The sequence below is a fragment of the Molossus molossus genome, unplaced genomic scaffold, assembly GCF_014108415.1.
Source record: "Molossus molossus isolate mMolMol1 unplaced genomic scaffold, mMolMol1.p scaffold_m16_p_10, whole genome shotgun sequence".
NCBI lineage: Eukaryota > Metazoa > Chordata > Mammalia > Chiroptera > Molossidae > Molossus > Molossus molossus.
The window spans coordinates 41546004-41555767 of NW_023425345.1; positions in this window are offsets into that span (position 1 = coordinate 41546004).

Consider the following 9764-nt stretch of genomic DNA (forward strand, 5'->3'; position numbering starts at 1 on the left):
GAAGATGAGTATGGGGGAAATAAATTCTAGAATTCTCTTAATATCTTACATCAAAACAACTTAAAAAATATCTTAGGATATAAATGATTCCTTATAGGCATCATTCCTTTTCTCTATTATTATTATTATTATTTTTATCCTCACCTGAGGACATTTTGCATTTATCTTCAGTTAGAACGAGAGGGAGAGAGGGAGGAAGAGAGAGAGAAACATCGATGTGAGAGAGACACATCGAGTGGTTGCCACCCACACGACCCCGGTTCACAACCGGGGCCTGGGGCAAATTGCAACCGAGGTATGTGCCCTTAGTGGGAACTGAACCCAGGACTCTCTGGTCCGCGGGCCGATGCTCTAACTGCTGAGCCAAACAGGCCAGGGCCTTTTCTCTATTATTTTTAATTTTTATTTTATTGATTTTTAGAGAGAGAGGATGGGAGAGGGAGAGAGAGATAGGAACATCGATGAGAGAGAACATTGATTGGCTGCCTCCTGCATGCCCCCCACTGGGGATTTAGCCCACAACCTGGGCATGTGTCCTGACCGGGAATCGAACCAGTGACCTCTTGGTGCATGGGTTGATGCTCAACCACTGAGCCACACCAGCCGGGCTCTCTATTATTTTTTAATTCTTAGTTTTCATAATATTCTTCTTAATCTTAATAATTAAACCCTGTTTGTAAAGCAACTCATCATTTCTAAGATGAAAGTGTAAAGGTTATAGGGCCTTAATATTTATTTAATAAGATTCCAGTCTGGCCCGCCTTTTTCCCACCTGTACAGTGGCTTACCTCATACATTTCCAAATAGAAGCAATTGCTGGCCTGTCTCCCATAAAAGCACAGCTTGTTATTATTAGCACTTGATCTTGTAAAGAGAGAATAAAAGAAAAAAAAAAAAGGATTTTTTTTTTTTAAATTTTAGGTCAAAGATTCCATGAGAAAAAATAACCTTTATTAAGATGTTCCTAAAATGTAAAAACAAATTCTCCTCTATTTCTCTCCAAGTATATAGGAAATGAAGTAAATAAAATTAATGAGGTCCACAGTCTGATCATGTGCAGAGGATCTAAAATCTGACACACTGACTTTGTTAGATTAAAGCTTGCCACTCACAGTCTGAATGACTATTGGCAAATTACTTAATCTCTCTGAATCCCAGTTTTATCATCTGCAACAGGGACTTATATTAATATCTACCTCATAGGTTTTATCAAGTTAAATAATATATATTCATGGTGATGGTCCTAGGAACCACCTTAGAATTCTAAGATGACCCTTGAATGAGCCTCTCTTTTTCTTCTTTTTTTAAACAACTGTCTTTTTATTTATTTATTTATTTATTTTTAATCCTCACCCAAGGATATTTTTACATTTATTTGCAGACAGACTGGGAGGGAGAGAGAGAGAGAAACATCGATGCGAGAGAGACACATCGACTGGCTGCCGTTCACACGACCCCATCCAGGGCTGGGGACAAACCACAACCAAGGTACGTGCCCTTGGCTGGAATCGAACCTAGAAGTCTTTGGTCCACAGGCTCTAACCAATAAGCCAAACCAGCCAGGGTGAGCCTCTCTTCTTAAATGCAAGTGGAACTTGTGAATAGAATGAGCTATTACTCCCCAAATCCTGTTGTTACATGTCAAATGGGATTTTGCAGATATAAAGTTACTAATTAGTTGGCTTTGAGTTAATTAAAAGGGAAATTATCCAGGTGGGGCTGAACTAATCATGAGTCTTTTAAATTTGAGTCTAGAGAACGTCAGAGATATGAAGTCAGAGAGATATTGTCCCATGTACGTACCTGGAAATGCCTGCGGTAACCACATGGCAAAGAACTTCAGGCGTCTCTAGGAGATGAAGCCGTTTCCCAGCTAACCCCTAGCCAGAAAACAGAAGCCTCGTGGCTGCAAGAAATGGAGCTATTTCAACACCCAAAATGAGTTTGGAAGAAGATTCTTCCTCAGGCTCTAGGTGAGAACTTGGCACAACCGGCGCTTTGATTTCAGCCTTAGAAAATCCCGAGCAATGAACTCAGTGATGCAGGGCCCAGGTCTATGATGTATAAAACTTTGGGTAATTTTGGCTTAAATTATTGTTTACTTTTGGTTTAAATTATTATTCACTTTTAGGAGCTACTCATATGAGCAGCTGTGTTTCACATTATCCTATAACTTCTACCAATGTTCACTATGCCACAGAGAATACAATTTAGCTGCAAACTCTCTACAGGTGATTAGATACACCAGATACACCGTAAGCTGAAAAGATGACAAGTAATGGTATTTAATTGCTTAGATTCTCCTCCTTCAATTAATCAAATTAACTAACATTTGAATATCCAGTAGGCCATTTGATGACAGTTTCAGTTTACCACTTGCCTAAAGCCTTCACAAATGTTAACAAATCTCACACATCATAATAAGCACGGCAGGTGCAGATATAAAGCAAATGTAAATTTAGATCATGTTAACACTTAAAATCCTATAAAAATTAATGTACCTATTCATGAGCAATGCATGAGGTTAATATATGTATATTTCTTAAAAACTTTGTCACTATACAGCTTGCTAAAGTCTATAGTATTTTTTTAAATTTATGTCCCAGCACGTCAAAGTTTTACATCCAGGAGAATACTATTTTCTAGAACCCATATTTAAATAACATTTTAAGTGTACTTATGAATGGTTTGGGGGGAAAATTCAACATAAAAAAATAATCACAGGTGATAAACAATATGCTTCCCTGTCCATTCAGTGGGAAAGTGTGATACAGTCAGATTTTGCCACTTTGCTGGCTATGTACACTCAGGATCTTTTAAAACCTTGTGTATCCCTGGTGTTAGCTCACGGTTGCACACATTTACAAGCACAGATAATTTGGAGAAGCAGAGTTATTTCATTCATGAACTCAACTGTCTGATGAGGCGGAAAGAAGACTGCTCCTTGAGTCCTCCCAAAATGGGCCCTTGTGATCTCCCCAGGATTCCCAGCAACTCGCACAGTCTCCTCTGTTGAGCCCAGCTAGGGGTGGAGGAGGCTCTTGGACCCGTCCATGTGAATTCCCTCAAGATTATGGTTATGACCGCAGATGATAGGCTGCGGCTCTTTATTGTGTCCCTCAAATAGCCATAGGAAAGTATGTATTGTAGACACAAGTGTATCTATAATCATTTATGTCTTACTGAGTATTTGTGGTTACAGATGGGGCAATGTTTTATAAAACAGACTGATGGGGGGTTTGTTTCCTCTTCAATAAACAAGAGAAGGTACTATTGGATTCTGACTAGGGGTTGGGGAAGAAGGAGAGAGAGAAGGGGAGAGAGAGAGAAAGAGAGAGAGAGAGAGAGAGAGAGATTTCCTTTAAAATAACTTTTCTTTTGGCCTTTCAAATTCAATTCTGTTTTTCTCTAGATGTATCTTTATTAATTTAACTTCCTTTCACTATCATAAAAAATGCCTTCCCAGCACCTACCTTTTGAGCAGTAATTACTGCTGCTCTTTATTTCTCGTCATGGCAAGCAGCGGGGAAAGGAGGTGACAATGGAGCCTTGGCTGGTCTGCACATGGCCTGACACCAGGGCCCACGGTCCTAACAAGGTCAGCTTGGAAACGGTGCCTGCACACGCCCTGGGGGTATACCACAGTTAAGGAAGTTATTTACAAGGAACAAATATCTTATTATGAAAGAAAACAGAAGCAAGAAAAATGAAGTAAACTTCTCAATCATAGACTCTCAGCCAGTTTCTAAAAGCCTCTTGTCAAGTTTATAAATGTAATTGTTAAATGTCTGGTAAGAGTGGCAAACAAAATGCCAATGACCAGGGTCAAAGAATCCTTTCTGGGGGAAAATAAAGAAAGAAAAATAGAGTCATTTTTATGCTTCCAAGTCAAGGGCATGAAGACAAGTTATTTCTCCCCTGAAAATATTAGTCCATTTTAGTAAGGTTTCTTCCTACAGCCATAATTAGCTAATGATATTGTCTTATAACAGCAATGTCTGAATCTGTTACAGGCATATTAATGGGTGTACGACATATGAATGTTACATTACCTATTGTGAGAAGTTGGAATCCATTTGTTATGTAGAGGTCGGACATGACTCCAACTCCAGGCAAGTGCATTTTATTCATACTGATGTTCACCTATGATGCCCTATTTCAGGATATTAAGAAAATTAAACTTGAACGCTTCTGATTTATAATTACTTTCAGCTTTCTTTACAGTTAAGTGTGTTTCTAGATCTGGAAACCTAACTTTTGGCAGTTCTGAATTCAGACCTAAAGGTCTGAATTTCACACTACTGGACTAAGGTTCATCTGTACCAGCTAATTAGGAAAACATTTTGTTAGAGCTAAAAAAAAAGTAGAGAGGCTGTGTGTTGGATGTACATACATTGGTAAAAACCAAGACTACAGCCCTGGCCGGTTTGGCTCAGCGGTTAGAGCGTCGGCCTGCGGTCCGGAGAGACCCGGGTTCGGTTCCCGCTAAGGGCACGTACTTCGGTTGCAGTTTGTCCCCGGCCCTGGTTGGTCATGCGGGTGGCAGCCACTCGATGTGTCCCTTTCACATCGATGTTTCTCTCTCTCTCTCTCCCTCCTGCTCTATCTGAATAAAGAATGAAAAAAAAAAAAAGTGTCCTCGGGTGAGGATACAAAAAAAAAAACCAAGACTACAGGCATTATCCATAGCACCTTTCCTTCCCACAGGCATCATGGAACAGGCATAATCTAAGAAGAGAATAGTAGATGTATTAATGAGATTTGATTCATATACTTATGTTTTAATTTCTATTTTAATCATACTTCAGTTGTGTTTGCCACATTTTACATAGTCCTTTTTTTGTTACAGATATTAGGGCACTATAATGTGATGATATGAAGAATCATACATTCTTCTCAGTTTCTCCAAATTATGGTACAATTTTGACAGATTTTCCAGGGCAGGATACATAATTTGTTGTTCTTTTGCAGTGTTTTCATGTTCATAAGCATAGTACTTGACTGTGCATAGCAGAGGCCCTCCATTGAGAGAGACTAATTGATTCTTGGAACAGGGGAAAGAGTTTAACACAATATTCTTTTTATTGGGAACTAGAAAAAAGAAAGATGCTAATGTATTATGTGAGGGCATAAACACTACTATTTTTTCAGGGAAACATCACTAATGACAACAATTAAGGTCACATCACCAAGGAAATCTGGAAGTAGTCTGGGTCACTAATTACTCTTAGACAACCATAACAGCCTTGAATTATCTAAATTCAGACTATTATGAGAGAGATAAACTTTCATTGTGTCAGACCCACAGTCATTTGGGTCTCTGTTACTTGCTATTTATTCACTTACAGACTGAGCAAAGACAGCAATTTTGTGAAAAACCTAGACATCTGCTTGTCTAATAATTATTTTTCTATTAATGCAATAGACTTAAAGAATGTTGCAGCTTTCAGAATTTGTTGCATTTGGGAAAACTGAGAGCTATCATCTCAGGTTACAAAGAAAAGTGTGCACTCTACAATACTATTGTTAGTTTAACTGCAATCACAAGAATACTCAGAGGTAAAACCAAACAACTACTCTAAAGAAAAGTCTCTGAAGAATAAGCATATTTATAGCCCAAGGTTATAATTAGTCTTTTAAGCAACTGTAAACACATGTTTCTAAAACTTTTGAAGTGAATAACATTTTATTAATTTAAGTCAAAAAACACCATTACTCTGAAGAATCCGTTTGAATTCGTAGACAATGATCAAGTGAATTATCTTGCTAGATTAGTCAGTGAACAGGAATGCTCATGACTCACTACTCAAAAGGAAATAAAAACAAAAATGACTTTAAGAGAAATGGGCTTTTAGGAGTCAGAAGAATAGAGTGTTAGTGCTGTCGTTTAAGGAAGGAATACTGAAGAAATTTAAAGATGAAATATAGCAATTTAATAGATGTCTGCACCAAGGACTGAATACTGATAAGACATACCAAAGAGACAATGAAAGGAGAGGGAGATTCTAAATGTCAACAAGGATAGGGTTGTGTTATCTCAGGAATGAATCTAAAGAAGCCACGAACAAAGGCCTCCAGGGAATAATACAAGACATCTGGACTGAGATGAAAATCAAGCTGCCTATTCAAGTAAGAATAGGGCACATAATGATAAAAGTCCTGGTGGTAGGAAATCAGCATAGGTCACTCTGGGTGGCTGGCTAATCATTATCAGAGAGTTCTGCAGCAGGATTAGAGGGTCAGTGATGGAGAAGGAGGCTATTGGAGATAAAGGCTACTAGGCAGAAAATGTTAGTGGGAGCAAGAAGAATGAGGCCAGAATCTGTCACTTTGGGGTACTTGAGGTGCATTTAAAAAAACACACACACACAAAATTTACCAAGACTATCATTAAACGTCAAAGTCAAAGATAGGTGAACTACAAGTGGAGTGCTCAATGCTTAGCCATGACTTACTGTTGTATAAATCTCCTAGTCTAGGACTATTGACTGACCTTGGGGACACAGCGGGGTAGGCTCAGCCTAAGCAGATTTCAAGTGGGAAGACAATAGTGTTTTCTTCTACATTTCTATGGCACAACAGAAGGTAATATGGCCCTATAATCTGGGGAAAGAAGTGTGGGTCAAGGTTATAATCAAAAGTAACTAGAGAGTGCAGGAGAGATGGCTGTGGAATCAAACAAATACTAACAAGAGAAGGGGAGTAAGGATGGAGTACATGGCGGTGATGGCAGAGGCTGGGTATCGTACTGGGTTGTACACAAAATAAGTCAAGGGACCCGGAAGAGATCTGGAAGCAAGAAAGCATGGAAAACTAGAATGTGAGGGAGCTGAGGAGTCAAAATGCAAAAATGAACACGACAACATGGAAACAGAATGAAGTTCAGAGAATACTTTTTTTAAAAAATCATTTTTAACGTTTTTTCCAATATTTAAGTGTAAAGAAAAAATTTTTGTTTAAAACCAAATTGTTGTTGGTTAAAACCACTAACTCATCAGCAGAGAAACAAGTCTCTAGTATTAGTTATGTTTGCAGAAAAAGGTGAAGGGAAAAGAAACAGACCTAGGGAACTAGAGAAGATGGTCTATAGGTTTTGGACACACAAATGAAGATACTGAGGTAAGAGGTAGAAAAAATAGGGGTATGCTGCCAATTAAATGGAGAACAAGGTATGTGTGTGTTATCATCATCCTTCGTTCAGTGTCTGGGAGTCCACAATAAGGAGGAGACACAGTTACACAGGCCTCCTTGCTCTGGAACGTACCAGAAACACTCTCGCTCCTGGTATGTCCTGTTTCTGTGCCCTCTGTGACAAGGTTCATACAAAGATATCCAACCGCACGATTTACTTTTTATCCCCTTCAGTTCTTTAAACAAATGCTATCTTCTCCTTGAGGCCTCTGTCACTCCATTTAAAATCGCCCTGGCCGGATTGGCTCAGCGGTTAGAGCTTCAGCCTGCGGTCCAGAGAGGCTCGGGTTGGGTTCCCGCTAAGGGCACGGACCTCGGTTGCCGTTTGTTCCCGGCCCTGGTTGGTCCTGTGGGTGGCAGCCACTCGATGTGTCCCTTTCATGTCGATGTTTCTCTCTCTCTCTCTTCCTCTTTCCCCCTCCCACTCTATCTGAACAAAAATTGGAAGAATGTCCTTGGGTGAGGATAAAAAAATAAATGAATAAAATTGATCTCTTCATATACCCACACTTCAACCCCCCCATGGTGGGTTAAATGGTAGCCCCCAAAATGTAGGTCTGCCCCAAACCTGTGAATGCAATCTTCTTTGGGGAAAGGAATTTTTATAATTAAGTTCTTGGTACTGAGATGAGATCATCATGGATCTAGGGTGGGCCCTCAGCCAATGCCACTTGCCCTGTAAGAGGAAGGCGGGAGGAGACGAGAGACACAGATATCGGAGAGTATTGCCTGTGAAGAGGCTGGAGTTATGCTGCCACAGACTGAGAAGGCCTGGAGCCAGCAAAAGCTGGAGGGAAGCAAGAAACATTGTGTCCTGGGGTCTTCTGAGGGAGCCTTGATGTCAAACTTCTGACCTCCAAAGCTGTGAGGGAATAAATTTCTGTTGTTTTAAACCACCAAATGTGTTATGACAGCCCTAGAAAATGAATACATAATCCTTATCAGTTCCTGAAACAGTATGTGTTTTACTTCTTTTCTGTTATATTATCTTTCCCCCACTGGAAGGTGAGTTCCAATTGAGCAGCGTTTCTTGTGGGTTTTTTTGCTAGTAGCTGTATCTCTAGCACCTAGATCTAGTGTAGCCACATATTAGATACTTAGTAAATGTTTGCTGAAAAAGTAAGAGGGTATTTAAATCAATTAAAATTGAGGGGAGTCCCACATTTGGATCTTTGTGGAGCAGAGAAAACAGAGCACCCTAGATTGAGAACCTCAGGCAAGAGGGACCTTTGATTTGGAAATGACCAAGAGACTATAAACCTTCTCAATCTCCAGATCTAAAGAAGTTATGGGGGGTGAGGCTCATGATCTGAATTCTGGACTGTACCAGCTTTGCCTACACACATTGTTGCAAACTGTTTAACTGCACATTCTCTGGATTGTGGCTTCCCTATTATGAGTCCTTGCTCTACCCAGAGGCTAATGTTTTAAATAAGTATCACTGTTTCCAGCCGCCCCAAAGATAGAAGCTTATAAAACTCCCCATACTGCAGTGCAAGGGGAGAACACCGTGGCTGTGATCAGAATAATCAGATTAAAAACTTTCACATCTTCAGAAATAGGCAGTTGTGTGTGTGTGTGAGTGTGTGTGTGTGGGGGGGGGGGTTAAACTCTAGCTGACAAGAGGCTTTCAATGCCTATGAAAAGCCTTAAAATGTGTTTTTCTTTTCATCTGGAAAATCCATTTCTCAGAAATCATTAAGTATGTGCTCAAATATTTAAATGCTAAAGTAATTGCCACAGTTTTATGTACAATAGGGAAAAAATGGAGGTAAATTAAATGTCCAAAAATAGTGTTACTTGAGTTTCACAATGCCCATTCAAGATGTCATAGAAGTATGTTTTTTGAAAAGGAAAGAGACTCATTCTATATTAAGTGAAAAACAAAAGGTACAAAACAGAATATACTTTGGCTTTAAGTTTTTACATACAAGAAGATTCATTAAACATCTGAAAAATATATATAGTTTAGTAGACTCATGGATGGTCCTTTCCTTCTCTTTGTTTATCAAAATATTATATGAACATGTGCTACTTTCATAATAAAGGGGGGAAAGTACATGTATTTTAAAAACAAATCCAGTGTTTAAAATTTTACATTTAAACCTTTGAGCTATTTCAGGTAAAAAGACTGATGACTTTTTACTTTGTAATATCAAAAAAATGACCATCCCTATTATCACCAGCAAGGTGATCATCACAGATAAAAGAAAAATCTGAATGTGGATGTTTAAAAAAAACAAAAGGAAAACTGAAAGTAGATAAGAGTAGAAACACTTAAGTCACTCCTTGGCAAAGAGGTTTCACAATTTCTAATGAAGAGAAATTAACATCAATACCAGAACACACATGATATCAGAGCATGCATAATAATTATGTCAAGTTAACTACACAATAATGTAGATTTTGTCACTCTTAAATATGTCCTTGGCTGTCTTAATAAAGTCCTGAGCAATAAAACCCTTTCTTGTTTGGTTTCGGGTAGATAAACTCTAAACCAACTTTGCAGCCAAGATTCTGTTGTCCAAGAAGGAAAATCAAGGTAAGCAGTTTTCCTTACAGAAAAGGAACAA